The 17,546-nt window shown below is 33.4% G+C and overlaps 1 pseudogene; it reads left to right on the top strand.

The window, feature by feature from the left end:
* Positions 1-5,146: 5,146 nt before the first annotated feature.
* LOC109374636 (10 kDa heat shock protein, mitochondrial pseudogene) lies at positions 5,147-5,507 on the top strand (annotated as a pseudogene).
* Positions 5,508-17,546: the final 12,039 nt, after the last annotated feature.

The following is a 17,546-nucleotide window of genomic DNA, read 5'->3' as shown; positions in this document are numbered from 1 at the left end:
TAGGGAGAAACCTAAAGAAGCTTGACTAGCTACAAACATTGCAGGCCCAACAAATACCCAAGGAATTTGCCACCTGGTATTTGGGACTTTGTATCAGAGACAGTATGGACAGAAGTTTCCTCAGCTAAACAAACTATTCCTGAATGTCTTTGGGTATCCATTAGGAATGCATTCTTCTGCAAAAAGCATATAATTTAACTAATGATGACTCAAAATGGAATTTGTTTTTCTCACATGTCAGCAACTAGATATGTAGGCACCCAGGGCAGGTACAGCTGCTACAAGATATAAGCAGGCCCTCTGACTTAGGATATTGCTTGCCCTATCATCCTTGGCCTCAACTTTGGGACTTTTGCTTGCTGCCTCCTGACCATGAAACAGCTACTTTACCTGCAGACATTGTGTCCTTAAATAAAGAAGGACAAGAGGCAAAGAGTGAAGAGATTTCTCCCATCAAATCTTTAACTTTTTATTCAGGAAGAGTCCTCTCTTTCCTGCAATTGTAGTTTGAATCTCATTGGCTATGAAGCATGTAAAACAGTTGACCCTAACTCCTAAAAGAGGTGGAAAATGGAGGACTTTCTTTCTCATCTTGGGGGTAGAAGAATATAAGTGAGAAGGGAACCTGAGATTGGGTTTTGAGGGTGACAACTATAGTATCTACCACAATGTACAAATCTAATGGGAAAACTTGACTATGGACTGTCCACTGTACATTATTCACTATATTATCCTGATATAAAATGATAGAGCATAAATTTCAACATGAACACATAACATGCAGATCCTGATAAACATTGCCCAACATGCATCATGATTTCTGATATTCCTATGTGTAACTGGCATATTCATATTTCTGGGTTTGTGGTCTCTCTAGAACATTGTTATGTGCCTTATATAACAATTTGCCATAGGTTGAATTTGAGTAAGTTGAGAGTTGGATAATCTGCAATTTATTGGTATATTGTTATTAGCTGGCTTTCCAATATGGTTACTTTACGTAGCTTGAAATTGTTCCGTATATGTGTGCTATATCATATAAATATGCATATCAAAGAAAATTATAGTACAATAAAATAATATTCTGAGGACAATGAAATTAATTGATTATGCATGTTAAAGCTACTTAAATTTTTTATTCAACTACTTTTTTTAAACAAACAAAAATGTTCAGGCCTAGGTTATACATGTAAAGCTTCAAATTTTTGGCCTTGTCTGTTTCATATCCTTAGATTATCACTAGCCATGACATGATATAGTACATCACATGTGGTGTAATCTATTGTAGTAGGCAGTATGTTAGGCTGTTGGAAAATGAAGAACCTGTTCATTCTCTTATGTTGGCCATCTGCTATCATGTTAAGGTTAATAACCCACAAATAGAGAATGAAAGGGAATGCAGATTTAAAAAGCAAATAAATGTTATAATTTGTATATCCTTCTGAATGAAAGTCCCCATTAAAGAAAATGACATTAATTCCTGCAGGGTTCTGAGTCAATGTCTGCAGCTATTATCATACTGAAACTTTCTAATAATGAGGTAGATTTTTGTTTGTTTTGTTTTTACTATTATGTATAGAAATAGAAATACCGAAACACAAAAGAATAAGTAGAAGGAAAAGTAAAACCTAAATATGAAAATATTAATATATGCGGGTCACCTGGAACATAAGTGATAATGATGATAGTAAGTTAAGAGCCAATTAATCTCTAGAACAGTGTGTTTGGTCTAGAGCCATTCTGAAGTCATCTGAAAGATAATTTTTTGAGTCTAAATCGAAGCTGACTCTGGAAAAAATCAAGTTAAAGGCTTTGCCTTTTATTTTGCTGTTTCGCAAATTGATAGATTACAGTCAAGTCAAAAACCAATTCAGGGTATGTACAGCAGTATGGAGAGTTACATACACTGACTTTGGGTAGATGTTGTTATTAATGATTCATTTTTCAAGCCTCTCCAGCAGTAAAAAAAAAAGCATAATTGTATAAAGCAACAAAAGAGGCATGGCTGCTTCAAGTTTATTTTCACATTTACAGTTGGCCCTAAACATACTAAATTACCTGACTACCCTTTAATATGTCATGATTTTTGTTTTTGTCATGGATGCTATTTTATTACATTCTAATTTATATACTTTAGTGTTCATTTTTATTCCTTAATTATTTATTTTTACTCTATTATTTTTATCTCAAAAATAAGTCAAGAATACCTATTAGCTGCTAGTGATTAGGACATACGTGTCTACTATACGTTCATTCCAGAGTTCTTTAGGGGACACATTAATACAATAAAGAACAGATGACCAGACATATGGTTTGTTAAATCATGTTTATAATAATTAGATCTAGATCACATTTAAATAAAGGGTCAATGGCACATAAATTTGAAACTCTGGTTTAACACTTTTTAGTGGTAAGAGGTTAGGGGCATTACTACCAATGTGAACAGAAAAGCCATATGCCATGAAACAAACAAATCTAATTATTCAATGTTAACACAACACTGCATAAGAAGGTAACACATTTCTAAAAACATGTTTAGTGCTTCTATGAAATCGTCACCAGATGGCCGCAATTGCTACAAATCCATGACAGATATAAAAACATTTCTCAATCTAGGATACATGGGTAGCATCGAAAATGTGTGAACAACAAATACAGATATTGTAAAAATATTTGTATGTTAGCAGACTAGTTATTTGTACATCTTTTTTTTTAACTTCCTATATCTTGCCTAGCTTGCAAGGGTCATGTATATTGATTTCTTAATTTAATAAGTCAATGAAAATATATTGAAGTTTTTTACAATATGAAGTATTTTTTGGATACATCCTTTGAAAACCATTTCCCCAAATGTATTGGGTCATTGTAAACATACTAAATTCCACAAGTATATATCTCTGAACATGGAAAACTTTGTCATTAAGACAAGTTTGTCAATATAAAATATCATGGCTTTTATTGGGTATTTTTCATTCCTTTTGATAAATAGAAAGAATAGCAGACGTAAAGTCTGTATGCTACATAAGTTACTAAGTCAAACATAACGATCTATGAAGCCAAGATAAAAAAGGAGATAATATAAAAACCATCTGTGGCATATTTCTTATAAAGTTATTTCTACTTAAGGTGTCTCTGCCACAGCATTTGCACAATTCATTGTAAAAGTAATAACTGTATTAATAAGCATACTATCTTGAATGTTTAGTATACATTAAAAGCTTCAATATTAGCTTGTTGCATAACCTTCTCAGAAGTTTAACTTATTATCAGCTATATGTTTCTCTTTACTTTCTCATTTTACTATTTTGCAGTGCCTAAGAAGTCATGGGTAATTGTAAGATACTGTTAAAAGTATCCATTTGCATCAAAGTTGTTTGTCAAATAATATATACTCGCTGCCCTGCTTTGTTTTTTTTGTTTGTTTTTTTTGTTTGTTTTAGCTGAGCCATCCTGCCACCTGTTGGCAGCTCAGCGGCAGCTCAGCTCGGGCTGTGAATCGAACCGGCGACGCTGTTGCTCAGAGCTCGCACTCTTGAGCAAGCTCTTAACCAACTGAGCCACTCAGCCGGCCTCTCGATGCCCTTCTTGAAGAATCACATTTCAAATTACTATCTTAAAGTCTTCAAGTAATACTCTAGTAAAAATTGCTATTTAGTGTAGCCTAACCCAAATGTATTCTCCTACAGAACCATTTTCCCACATTACTATTAGCATATTCTCAAATTCTAGTGCTTCATGAAGCACAGTTGGAAAAAATTACCTTGGCTTATAATTTTATTTTACTTATACCTGTACTTAAAATTATTATTCATTCATTCATCGTGTTCACAGCAGTCTCCTAGATAAGTGTTTCCCAGCTCTCCTCAGAATTGGCAAATTCAGGTTTCTATGGTTTAATCCAGTTCTAATGAACCCCCAACATGGAAGTCGGACCTTCCGTTTTATCAGGTGCATCCTTATTCTCAAAAATATGAACACAAACCATGAGGCTTTTAAGGAAGGATGCTTTTATGTATATTTTATATTTCTCATTGAAGAATGAAAAGTCAATTTGGAGAATTGTGATCATTGTAAGAGTTACCAGTAATCCAAGGACACAATCTAAAAAAAATGGCAGGCCAGGCAAACAAGAATGAATTGAAAAGAAATCAAAGTTAATGTAAGTCTCATGTAAAAAAATGAATATAACACCAGTGTCAGTTCACCTGGTTAGAAATAGCATGAAAAGGAGAGGAGATCTCCAGTGGAGAGTAAGACCATGGTCAGTGTGTAGGAAAAGAGACTCGGAAGGGACAGTTGCCATGGAAACTGGAAACCAAGTACATGAGACTAGTTTCTCTGACTGCTAAGACAGGGTAGGATTCTAGAGATGGACACTGATGTGATTCTTGTGTTGTGACAGGTGAGCTCAATGAGACTCATTGAGTGAAACCATACCAAAATCGCTGTGGTTTAGAAGTTAAATTGCTAATTTTGAGTTCCAATAGGAAATATAGTGTTACTGAAATAGAATAGTATAAGAAACTAGTATGACTGTTATTCATGATCTGTCCTCCTTGGCAAATAGGCGCAATCACCTCTATTCTTTGAACTGAAAGCATACATAGCATACTATTCAGTTGAAGGAGCTCTTTGAAGAAAGGTATGGGCAGCTAATACTGGTTATGATGCATAATTATGGAACCTAGAGCTGTCATCATTGAAGGTCGTATTTCTTTTGGAGGCTAGGTTATCCTTGAGAGATGGGTATGCATGACTGGTTTTCCTTAGAAAGAGGACTTCAAACACTGTGTTAATACCAGATAGCACTTTCCTAGGAAATATCAGTTTCTAAAGTTCTATCATCTCTACTTGTTTGTCTCAGCATCTTCCTATTCCTCTGAATCCCCTCCCAAGCTCCTCCTATTCAAAGTTACTGAGAGTTCCTTAGACTTGGCATTGCCTCAATTCTCAGAAACCTGGGCCCTTGGGAAGGGAGATGAAGATGGGCTGAATTGGAAGTTGAGATCCTGAATAATGCTCACCTCCTATGCACATAGTGTATGTTCAATAAATTGTAATTGAGTGAATTAATTTAAAAAGGTGTAACTGGCTCTCCTTGCGGCCGCGGCACGAGAGCACAGTACGTACTGCTGCTGTGGGAGTCATGGCAGGGCAGGCATTTAGAAAGTTTCTCCCCATCTTTGACCGAGTATTAGTTGAAAGGAGTGCTGCGGAAACTGCAACCAAAGGAGGCATTATGCTTCCAGAAAAATCTCAAGGAAAAGTGTTGCAAGCAACAGTAGTAGCTGTTGGATCCGGCTCTAAAGGAAAGGGCAGAGAGATTCAACCAGTTAGCGTGAAAGTTGGAGATAAAGTTCTTCTTCCAGAATATAGAGGCACCAAAGTAGTTATAAAGGACAAGGATTATTTCTTATTTAGGGATGGTGACATCCTTGAAAAGCATGTAGACTGAAATAAATCACTATTGACATGGCATCACGTGAAGCTGCCCATTCCACTGAAGTTCTGAAATCTCAACATGTAAATATTTTCCATGTCTCTCTTTTGTAATAATGATATCCAAAGTAATGACATCCAGCGTCTCTTAAAATTTAGTTCCACTGTACTGATATAAACATTTCCAAATAAAAATATAACAATAAATCGTTTAAAAAAAAAGTGTAACTGGATTGCTGCTGTTAGAACATTTACTTGCCCATTGAAAGTGATGGAAAGTCCTGTAGATCTATTTGCAAAGAGGGGTCACCTCTTTGGATTCTCAGGTTAACATGGTATCTTGTGGATGGTATCTTGTTTTGTTTTGTTTTTATTTTTTTGATGGAACAAGTTCATATTTCTGTAATTAGTATCAGCTAATTTTGAAAGAAAACAACACCCTCAAATACATGAAAAGAAAACAATTCCAATATCTGTACATGTATTCTGGAAAAATTCTATGAATTCTGCTTACCTGTGAAGATATTGCTATGAAATATATTGCTATAATCTCTTAATATCAGCTGGGATTTGAGGTAATCTTACCTTTTGTGAATACTTTTCAGAGATTTAACCATATTATAGCCCTTCGGTGCTAAGATAAAGAAGAATCTTCACTGACATTAAAAATATTTGCAATATTTCAGAAAGTCCATTGGTCCTTTTCAGATTTATCCTCGGTGTTATACAGATAACATAGGTTTTTGTTTTCTTCACTTTGCCAGGATAGGTCTGATTTTACCCCATAAGGTTGAGAAGCCAAGCAGACACCCTTAATTTGTCCAATTACCTTCAAAATTTCAATTGCAACATTCTGACTCAAACTGGGCATATTATAAAGCATATTTTATTATTATAAAGCAGTATTACATTTGGGTATTCCTGTGTGTGTGTGTGTGTGTGTGTGTGTGTGTGTGTGTGTTTGTCTTTTGTAGCATACTACTTTTCTTTCTTCAATAAGATGGTATCACAAATAGAAAACCTTTTGGATTTATTGCTTATAAAACATATACATAGAACATATGATTTAAAAAGTATGGCTCTCCAAATAAACTTCTCATTAACTATCACACACAAAAAATGGTGTGTAGTTATTAGTTTTAGTGGTATTGAACCTACCTAACCAGTTCTACATTTTATTTTTAAGAAATACTGTAGTGGTCAATGCATTGTGTAATAGCCACAATTATAGATAAGATTCTCTTTCCTGGACTATGATGCTAATTTTAGAAATAAATTTTATCGACATGCCATGCAAAAAACATGCACAAAATTCTTCTAGACTAGACTTATTTTTTTAGGGAGGACCTAAAGCATTGATTATCAAAGTTATAGATATAGAAAACAATTAATCCAAATTCATTTCCTTGATATTGTTAGAAACTTACAAATAGTTTTCTGGTGTTTCTGTATTAACTACTATATGTAGTCACAGCCCATCATTAATCATTTTTGGTGGACCAATGTATTCACAATATGTTTTAGCTTATATTAGCCAGCAATTGTGAGAAACAAGATAAAAGTCACTAAGTGCTGTTTCTCCAAACTTGGTTATTCTTTTGGATACTTTCGTTGCAGTTGATTTTCTTTTACTGACAAATGATCATCTTCCAGTAGAGGAAAATCAGCACAATTACAATCATTGCTAAATTGATTTTTATTTTAATTAAAACATATCAGTATTATGTGGGACAAGAGAGTAGATATTTATTAACAAAGGGTTTCAAAACAAGGAAAATGAAAATATGACCAAATGGAAATAATTATAATTAAGAAATGCAGAGGGAAAATATACTAAGAAAGTAGATAGATGTAAATCATGTGTATAGATAAATACTCCAAAGGATATTTACTTAAAAATTCCAATATGTTTCATTGTTAAGTATTTTTTTTAATGAAAGTTTATTGGGGCTGATTTCGGGTGGTGAACACACAATGTAATATATAGATGTAGTACTACAGAATTGTACACCTGAAGCCTATGTAACTTTACTACCCATTGTCACCCCAACCTTAAGTACCTTTTAATCCAATGCTTCTTAATATTTAATGTGGACTCATATCCCCTGGGAATCTTGATAAAATTCAGATTCATATTTAGTAGGTTTGGGCTGGAATCTGAAATTCTATCAAAATATTGCCAGTGCCGTTGATCTGTGCACAGCACTTTGTTGTGCATGGAGTCTGGAGAACAACCTGAGATTGCAACTCGAATATTTGGAGAATCCAACACGACATTGAGTACAGATAGTGTAACTAGTTAAATTGAAGAGATAAAAACAATGCAAAATTTTAGGATCACAATAGAAATATATGGACCATAGTAAACATTGAAACACTAACCTGTAAATCTTATACAGTATGCTAATGATGGCTACTAAGTATTTCTAGAGAATAAAAAATGGAAGACAAATGGTTGCTAACTCTTTGAAGGGTCAGATATTAAGCTTCTGAATTTTATTTGGATCATTCTTAGGTTGGCTTCCAAAGATGGACTTTAAAGTGTTTGTAGCCTCCTAAAAATATGTGAAGGATTTCTTTTCGACCATGCATGCAGTTTTTCTGTGGAGGGGTACCACAGACTCCACATGTCAAATGGTTACAGGAAAAATATTCTAAAGTCATTGTGAAGTCTGATTTCTTTCTCAGTTATCAACTTCAGGAAGAAAGGAAGTGGGGGCAGCACCAGAGTCGTACTATATATTTATAGCTATATCTATACACATTCACAATATAAACACATATATATGGATGTATACATATGTGCATGTATGGATATATGCATACATCCACACATAAATATACCATGTTTATAATTTGCTCACATACTTAATGGGAATTATATTGTTGATTCAAAATATTTTTATTTTAGTTTATTTACTCTCTATCTTTTGTGTCATTATACATGAAACATAGGTAATTTAATAGTTGCACTCATATTGAGGAGTAAATGATTTGTTGCTTTATTTCAATACATTTGGGATAGAAAATAGCTATGCTTGTTATTTATATAACCATATTCACATTGATCTTCAATTATAACTATAGTAATACAGCATAACTAAATTTATCATTTTGAAAATAGTTACTATATCTCAGTTTTTTTGCATAACATTTATATGAACAAAACATGTAAAATACAATGCAGAACTTGAAATTACGTTGTCATAAAATTTGGAAATAAAAAGGAGCTATCAAACTGTATCAAATTTCATAAAATGTACACAGCACAATTCCACATATATATGATAGGTTTACAAAATTTTGCATAAGACATTTAGTCACTCTAGAAGTTGAAGAAACAGCACTCAAATGAAATTACACTATTTTGGGGAAAAACAAACCAAAACAAACAAATCAAGAGAATATGATAAGTTATTTCTTACTTGAGCATTGTTGTCTGGACCTCCAAAGAAGATGGAATAAGAAGTTAGGCATAATTTCATGAAATAAAGGTTTTCTTTAACTTAAAATTAATTAAACAGTCTTTCAAGAAATAGTGTAAAGTATTTCAAAAGCCACCTATCGTAAACTATGGTCATAGGCCAGCTGATAGTGTAATTTTTATATAATTGATTCTGTTTGCAATTGGCAACATTTCATATATATCATATTGTCAAAATTTCAAATATGTATATAAATACAATTTAAATATGTATTAATTTTAAGATCCCTATAGGGGACAGCCTTGTTATTAATACAGTGAAGAGCAGATGCTGTAGCATATGGCATACTAACTCATATTTATGTTAATTTTATGTAAATAGGATTTTAATACATCAACATTAATCTGTTGTTGCTTTGGTTTTCTGATATATCACTTTGAGCTCTTTTGGATGAGATGAATGTAGGTAGTTTAGACTTTCAAACAAAGTCCCTTTTAGCAGTGTAAAGAGAAACAACTTAAGTCTTTAACACATTTAAATAGAATGTTAGTTCCATAAAAAAACTAAGAATTTATCTAAATCTTGTTCTTTTGCTCAATTTAAATAGCTATTAAAAATACAAATGAGAAACAATATGGTATCAGTGGAGAAAATAAACAAGTTTTATTTCAGCTAAATAGCTATCAGTTGGACAGGTAAAATAGGCTGAAGGAAAATTCCCCAAATTATGTTCTTAACTTGGGGGTGCAGTTACAAGTGTGTATATATTTCTTCTATTTTATAGGTTAAAATGTTAAGTGGACACTGTGCTTGTTAAGGAGATTCTGGTTAATTGTTTTTAAGGTCTTATTGTCTGCTTTTAGTTTATCAGCACAAACATGTAACCCAGTTGTTTCTTTACTGAATAGTAATGCAACTTTTAAAATTTATTTTTTTTAAGTTGAGGTATACAGTGTATTAGTTTTAGGTATACATTGTATTAACTTTCACTTAGGTGATTTAATATATGTATACATTGTGAAATGATCACCATAATAAGGCTAGTTAACATCCATCACCACACATCATTACAAATATTTTTTTTCTTGTGATGAGAACTTTGAAGATTTACTTTCTTAGCAGCTTTTGAATATACAATACAGTATTGTTAACTATAGTCACCATGATGACCATTACATCCCCAAGACTTATTCATTTTGTAGCTTGAAGTTTGTCCTTTTTGGCCACCTTCACTCATTTAGACCCCCCTACCCCCACCCCACATCTCTGGTGACCACCCATCTGGTCTGTCTTTGAGTTCAGGTGGTTTTTTGTTGGTTTTTGTTCTTAGATCCCACATATAAGTAATATCTTACAGTATTTGCCTTTCTCTGTCTTATTTCACTTAGCATAATGTCCTCAATATTGTTTTATATTTTCAGTCATCAGAATAGAAATGTAACACCTAACATCCTAATAGATGAAATAGAATAGAGAAAATTAACCTTTTTAGTTTACTAAGAATTGTATTATCATTGTACTGAAAGAAGATAGAAAGTGGACTATTTGATAATTATTCTGATATTCATTACAAGTTAATAGTAATTCATACCAAATCCACACATTATTCTAACTTTAATTCAAGTTGTATTATAAACGTTAATATTATTATACTATATTTAACATTTTATGATCAAACACTAAAGGACATTTAAAACAGAGAATAGGAGTCAGCTAAGTCTCACTCCCAGAGTAAAATTTTATTCGTTTGTGGTCTGGATTTGAAGGAGTCTGGGAAGGAAATTGCTTCTAGTATTTATCCATTTTAAAAAATAATGGTTTTAAGGTGTTTAACCAGACATGGTTTTTAAATAGTCAGGTTTATATTCATGTAACTATAAATCAGAAATACATGCTATTTTGCTTTGCGGTTTGATAAACTCAATCAAAATCAAGTGAGATATCTCTCTCTCTCTGTCTCTGTCTCTCTCTCGCTCTCTCTCTCTTTTTCTCTCTTCCTCTCCCTCCTTCTCTCCCCCCTCTCTGTGTGTACACACACACACACACACACACACACACACACACACGTACATATATGTGTGTGTGTGTAATTCTGATCTAGATGAGGAATTAATGTAATTTAATCTAATATAAAGTGAATTTATAAATAAAGGAAGCCATAGTAATTTAAACATTTGTATGACATTTTAGTGGGTAATTGATGGATATTTGTTTAAGGACTAACAATACTGTGGGATAGAATAACTCTATACCCCTAATTCTCTAAATTTCTTGATAAAACCAAAATTCAGCAAGTGATTTTAATATTTTGGATTCCTTTGTGATGCATATAAATCTTTTGTAGAAGTTTAAATAGAAACATATTTAAAATGCATGCTTAAAATGAAAACCCTTGTTATTTGATGATATGGGAAATTATGACACAAAATACTCCTAGATTAATTCTGAAGAAAATATCAATTCACTAATAGTAAGTCTAATGTTGAAATTTAATTGACAGGTCATGTTATTAATGTATCATGATTTGATCAGAATGCATTAACAAAACCTTTGGGTCAGAAAGCAATTTTCATAGAGAAAATGTGTCTTCTCACATGACCTTACATTATCTTTAGAGAGCAATGTTTCCCTGCCTATTCAAGTTACCATTGAAAGTGTAATCCTACATATCTTATAAATAGAGGCTAATGATTGCTACTATCCCACAAAAACAGCTTCAACTGCTGAAATCTAAGTACTTTTGTAACATATGATGATGCGTGTAAAATCTCCTAGGTGGAATCTTGGGTTCTTCACAGGGCCACACCCTTTTTGAAAACTGTACTAAATGACCAATTTATTTGTTTCATAGTATATGTAATATCCTGAGTATAAGTAAAAAAGCATAGAATAATACCTTGCCTTGTGACATGTGTAATATTTACTAAAATGGGCAGTGACATACCATATACAGAGAATAAAATTGATTTTATTTGGGGGTTTAAAAGTGTGGCACTATGGGTTAAGAGCTCGCTCAAGAGTTTGAGCTCTGAACAACAGCGGTTCGAGTCCAGCCTGAGCTGAGCAGCCGCTGAGCTGCCAACAGGTAGCAGGATGGCTCAGCTAAAAAAAAAAAATAAAAGTTTGGCACTATGATCACCATTCTTGTCTATAGATTGTCATTGAAGCCCACTGACTATTGTTTTTTGTTTGCTTTAAACAAAAAACAAAAGTACCAAAGAGAATCCAGAAGCTCTGCTGTACATATAATATTCTGAATACCTGAAATAGAAAATAATTTCTTTACAGATACACATTCATGACATTTAATTTGGAAAATGACAAGAAAATATAGAGAGGCAGAAAATAAAGCATGTATTATATCCTAAGTTATCTAGTAAATGTGTTGATAAATGATATACAATCAGAACACAACAATAAAAGGCGTGCTGTTAAGTGATTAGACCTTTTACTTAGGGGAGAACTGTCATTTTGAAGGGTCAATACTTTTTTTTTTTAATTCTCTAAATCTGTGGTGATTGAGATATCCAGGGAATGTACAATCCAACCACAGTAAAGGTACCACTCCTGTCACCATCGGGAGAATATGATCACATCGTATATGTTTACTTGACAAGAGCTAGTGATTTAATCTGACAAGATTCTTGCCAATGAGGACAGCTTTTGGAGTTGCACTGCTGTGGTAAAGATTCGACATGTCATTGAGGGATGTTGTGCAGAAGCCTGACAATAAACCAGGACTCACGAATGCAGTTTAGAATTGCTGTAAAAATTTATTAGAAACCAGAGACTGTAAAATTACTATACTTCTTCAGAACTGTTTTCTTCCCCTTGCTGAATATGTATGTGATGTTTAATGCACAGCACATGTGTTAAAACTTGTTTCCTGATGGTGTAAAAGAAGTCTATTATAATGCCCATGAAATTGCACGAAATTCAATTAAATGCATGAGAGAGTAAGTAGAATGTCCACCTGTAAGCCCATTTTGACAAGATTTTTTTCATTGATGATTTTGGTGTCTGTACAGTTAGGGAGTTTCGTAATGGCACTTAGGTTTTAAGAAACAAAAGATATTTACATTCAACCGGGGATCAATTTAACAGAACTTAAAAGCATGTATGACTTAGAGCAGCAGCATTCTGTCAATATGTGTTTTATTTAGAAGGGAGGAAGAGAAAGCCTAAATGTAAAGTTACTATTAATTGGCAATTCAGTTGAGGCTTCTGGTTGATTCCACACCATCTACATTAAGTCACTAAAAGAAATTAGAAGGCTAGTTTGACACATTATAATCCTATGTCTGTTTTTGAAGTACACCAGCTCTTTCAAGGTTATTTCAACATAGTAATGTGGGTCAACTAATTCCTATATGTAAATCAGAAAAACAATACCTTTTCCCAGCTCCAAATGTGTCTGAGGCACCACTTCAGATAAGATAAGTGAGACTACTGATAATATATCAACAAATAAGACTAAACGTGCCCACCCAACCCTCATCTGTCACATCTAACGCAATCTGCTAGCTGCTATGGTAATGCAGCTACACGAGATGGCCAAAAATATGCAGCACACACCAATTCTTAGGAGTCTGAGATTCAGTCCTCATCAGAGATGTCACCTCAAGGTGACTGGCCAGCATGAACGCATAATTAAAGGAAGAAAGATATTGATTTGAGATTTGACCACTCTACTTCCCAATGGTCCTTCAGGACCTGAAAGATATCTCTCACCTGATAAATTCATTGTATGAATTTCCTCAAGCAGTTCTAACCATTTTATTTTCTGCTCTCTCTTTATTCAATCTTTCCCCGACCTCTTCAGTAAAGGCTAAAACCCATTCTGGCTGTCCTCAACAGGAGCCCTGAACTATATGTCACTTCTCTCTGCCACGCGTGCCTGGGAAAGGGGTATGAAAATATTTGGGAGGGAAGAATCATACTGGGGACCCTGTGAAGCGGTTGAAAGACTGACAGGGTGATCAGGCTATACCTACACAGAGAAGGTGGTTTGCCCATCAATCCGTCATTGATTTATTCCCATTTAAGAATGGAGAGCAGATTTTGCCTTGAGGACTGTGACTGCTCACTGAGTTGCATTTCAGATTCCTCTGCATTCTGCAGACTTGGCACTTGCGTTCCACTTCACACTAATTGTGATTGCTGACTCGTGCCTGGATGGGAGGCTGCCAAAAGGGCAGGTATCCCAGAGAGACATCATTACCCAGGTTGGCAAATACCTGAGAGCCCTGTTTAATGATACGGTCTGATTTTTACAGCGCGAGGCAGGCTTCCAGTCTCACAGCGTCAGTTCCTGGCAGTAATATTGTTTGGCAAAAAAACCGTTCATATTCTTGTGTAAAAATAAAAAAGAAATAAACCATGGGGATATCGATCAATGGTAGATGATCAGATACCTGGAAAGAGTTGGGAAAATGTGACTCGCTATAGGGCAAACCTGTGTATCTAATTGCTGAAGAATAGAAGTTCATGCATGCCTAGAATAACTTGAGAAATGATATACATAAAAATAGCTTTCTACAGAGAGCCAGAACATTTTTTTTTTTTAGCAGACTTTCTTTGCACAGATATTCATTCTAGAATTGAGGTCACTGCTAAGTCATTGGAAACTAGATGGAATGGGTATGACAGGGGCCAGAGGATCTCTGTAGCACCCAGCAGGACACACAGGATGGTCTTTATATTCATTATTATATTTCTGTGCTGCGTGCTCAAACCACTAAATGTGCTCTCCCTTCTTTTATTTGCATAATGATTTTTTTTAATGAAAAGTAATAGGTTTATATGGTAAAAAAAAATTGACAGTATAATAAATATGTCCTCCTTGCTCAGATTCCAAATCTACATCACCAATGATAACCATTGTTAAAAATTATATTTGTATATTTCAAAATTTGTCTACATATACAAATACATATTAATACATATGCAAATACATACACATCACCACTTTAAAAAATACAGATCAAAACATAATACACACACTATTTATTTTAATTTATTTTTGTGGAGATTTTATATATCAACACATGTGTCTCTTGCTTTCTTTTGAATAAATGAAGAATTAGATTATACTCTTATATGGATTTGCTGCAATTTCATAGTGCCTGTAAGTGTACTTCTTATTAATACTTCAAAAAAATGAATCATCTTGTACATACTTCTGAACATTTAAAGGAGAAAAATCCATTGGATTAATTCCTGGAAATGAAATTACTGGTCAATAATTTCATAATTTAATTTTTGTAAATATGTGATTAAATCTCCCTCAAAAAATTTCCCCAATTAATGCTTCCCACAATATGTATGAAAGTTCCTGATTTTTTACATCCTTGCTAATAGTATCTTTCTTCAAACTTCACTTTTTCAATCTGATAGGTGAAAAGCGGAGTATCGTTTACATTTTTTTTAAAGTGCCAAGCTAATGGGTACATATAAGAACTTTAGCAACATTTAAATGTCGTTGATTCAAGCATATCTTCCAGCTGTAGAAGTTGAGAAACCCTACTTCAAATTCAAAACAGTGCTCATTGTTTTACTGACTATGCATGCGATTCTCTTTTAATCAGATTAAATTAACCAGCATATAGATTTTACTTTAATAGACACTAATTCAAGACCACCAACTAAATTTATTGTGGATAATTATGATTTTGAAAATTAATGCTTAAAGAAAAAGTTTTTTTTTAAAGATTCTAGGCAGATAATTACACTCAATTTAAATCAATCTTTAGTGTGATAACTTAAGTATCTAGCTACAGGCAAGTATTATGGCGATGGGATTTTTATAGTACAAATCCTGAAGTGCAGAAAAATTTCAACTGTGAAAACAGTTGAAAACAAATATGCTTCTTCATTGTGAAATTAGCATAGTTTTATCACGGAAGTGAATTTTGTCAATAATCACAGTCTCATATCTACATAAGTCTTAAGTATTCAATCAAAAAAACAAAATACAATACATAGTAAATACTTCTATTGTACCAATTTAGTTACTAAGATACCCATTTAAACCATGTCAATCATATGAATTTTTTTTTATTGCATGGCACATCTCAAAGTATGACTCCTACTCTACTTTTTCCAGACATTTAGCTCACAAACTATACCTTGCACTTCCTACTTAAATCTCACCCGGAACTTTATGTGACTTAGTATGCAAAAACAAAACAAAAACAAAACAAAACCAAAGCATCTGAATTGCTGTGCAGGGCAACACTTACATAATGCTATTCTGTAGTGTTTTCTTTTTTGACACATTTTGATCTTCCACTACTGAAAATGTTCTTCTTATCCTTTTATCCTACTTTTTGGGATTATTGCTTAAGAATAAAGCCTGTATTCCTTAGAACATTCAACTTCATATTTTTAGCAGGTAAAATTCTTGCCAGGCAAGAGATATATTTGTACTTAATGTGGAAAGAGTCAGATTCTTGGTTTCCCCATCTGCTGTCTCATGCTCTCTTATAATCTTATTTCTCAAAAATTCTCTCAACATTAAGCTACTAGGTAGGGAAGATGATCCTAAACTGCCAGTATATAAATAAACAACACTGGTAGAAAGAAGCCTTATATCCTAGAATGTTAGTGCCAGGGTGTAGGGATATTTACAAAAAAAAAAAAAAAAGACTTTTTTTCTTCATACATTGTTAAATGACTAAGGATGTGTATTCATAATATAACTTCATTACAATGCAATGACAAGCAACTCCAAAACAAATACCTTATCTACACAAATGTATTTTTCATTCGCCATCATGTCCCAAAGAGAAATGTGACCCAGGCTCTTCAGGCCTCCCTCATATTGTCTGTTTGAAATACACAGTTAATTAAACATGGTGAGAAGGGAAAAGGTAGACTAGAGAATCGGCATTCTGTTGTCATTGTCTGGAAGTGACATACGTGACTTCAAATAAACTGTCATTAGCTAGAATTCACCACCTTGGTGTGCCTAAATGGTAGAGTGCCTGATGTCAAATATGTTTGCACAGAAGGAGAGGAAAAGAGGATATTCATGAAAACTAGTAAATTCTATAAAATTACATTTTATAAAAGGAATTTTCCTAAATGATATAATGACTTATTATGAAGATATAAAGACTTAAGAGAGTGCATTATTGACATAGGGTTGAACCCTCAGACGGATGTTATAGACTAAGGAGCCTAAAAGAAATTCCTGCAAAATGAGAACCTTGATGCCTCACAAAAGTCATTTTCCCATCAGGGAAAAAAAAATGGGAGACCATTCATTGGAGGTGGAAAATGATTGTACACAAAGAAAAAGATGAAATTGAATCCTTACTTCATACATAAAAAAACAGCTCACTATTTATCAAGGGTATTAAATGTAAAAGAAAAATCAAACTCATAATATTTACACAATGGATTATTTCCAGCAGGGAAATTAAATAAGCTATATCAGTGATAGGTGAGTCTTAGCAAAATCGTATTAAATGAAAAGATCCCAAACAACTAGATATCGAATGATGTCCTTTATGTAAGTTAAAAAAAATTAAAAATACAATAGAAACATGAAGACTTAAAGTTTAAAGAATACTTATAAATGCAATAAAGCTATATTGAAAAAAACAAGGAAATGGCAAATGCATGATTTTGTGTTATAGTATTCACAGTTATCTCCTACATTATTAAAAACTAACTAAT

The sequence above is a fragment of the Hipposideros armiger genome, unplaced genomic scaffold (assembly GCF_001890085.2).
Source record: "Hipposideros armiger isolate ML-2016 unplaced genomic scaffold, ASM189008v1 scaffold_848, whole genome shotgun sequence".
NCBI classification, from domain to species: domain Eukaryota; kingdom Metazoa; phylum Chordata; class Mammalia; order Chiroptera; family Hipposideridae; genus Hipposideros; species Hipposideros armiger.
This window is presented reverse-complemented; position numbering and strand designations above follow the sequence as displayed.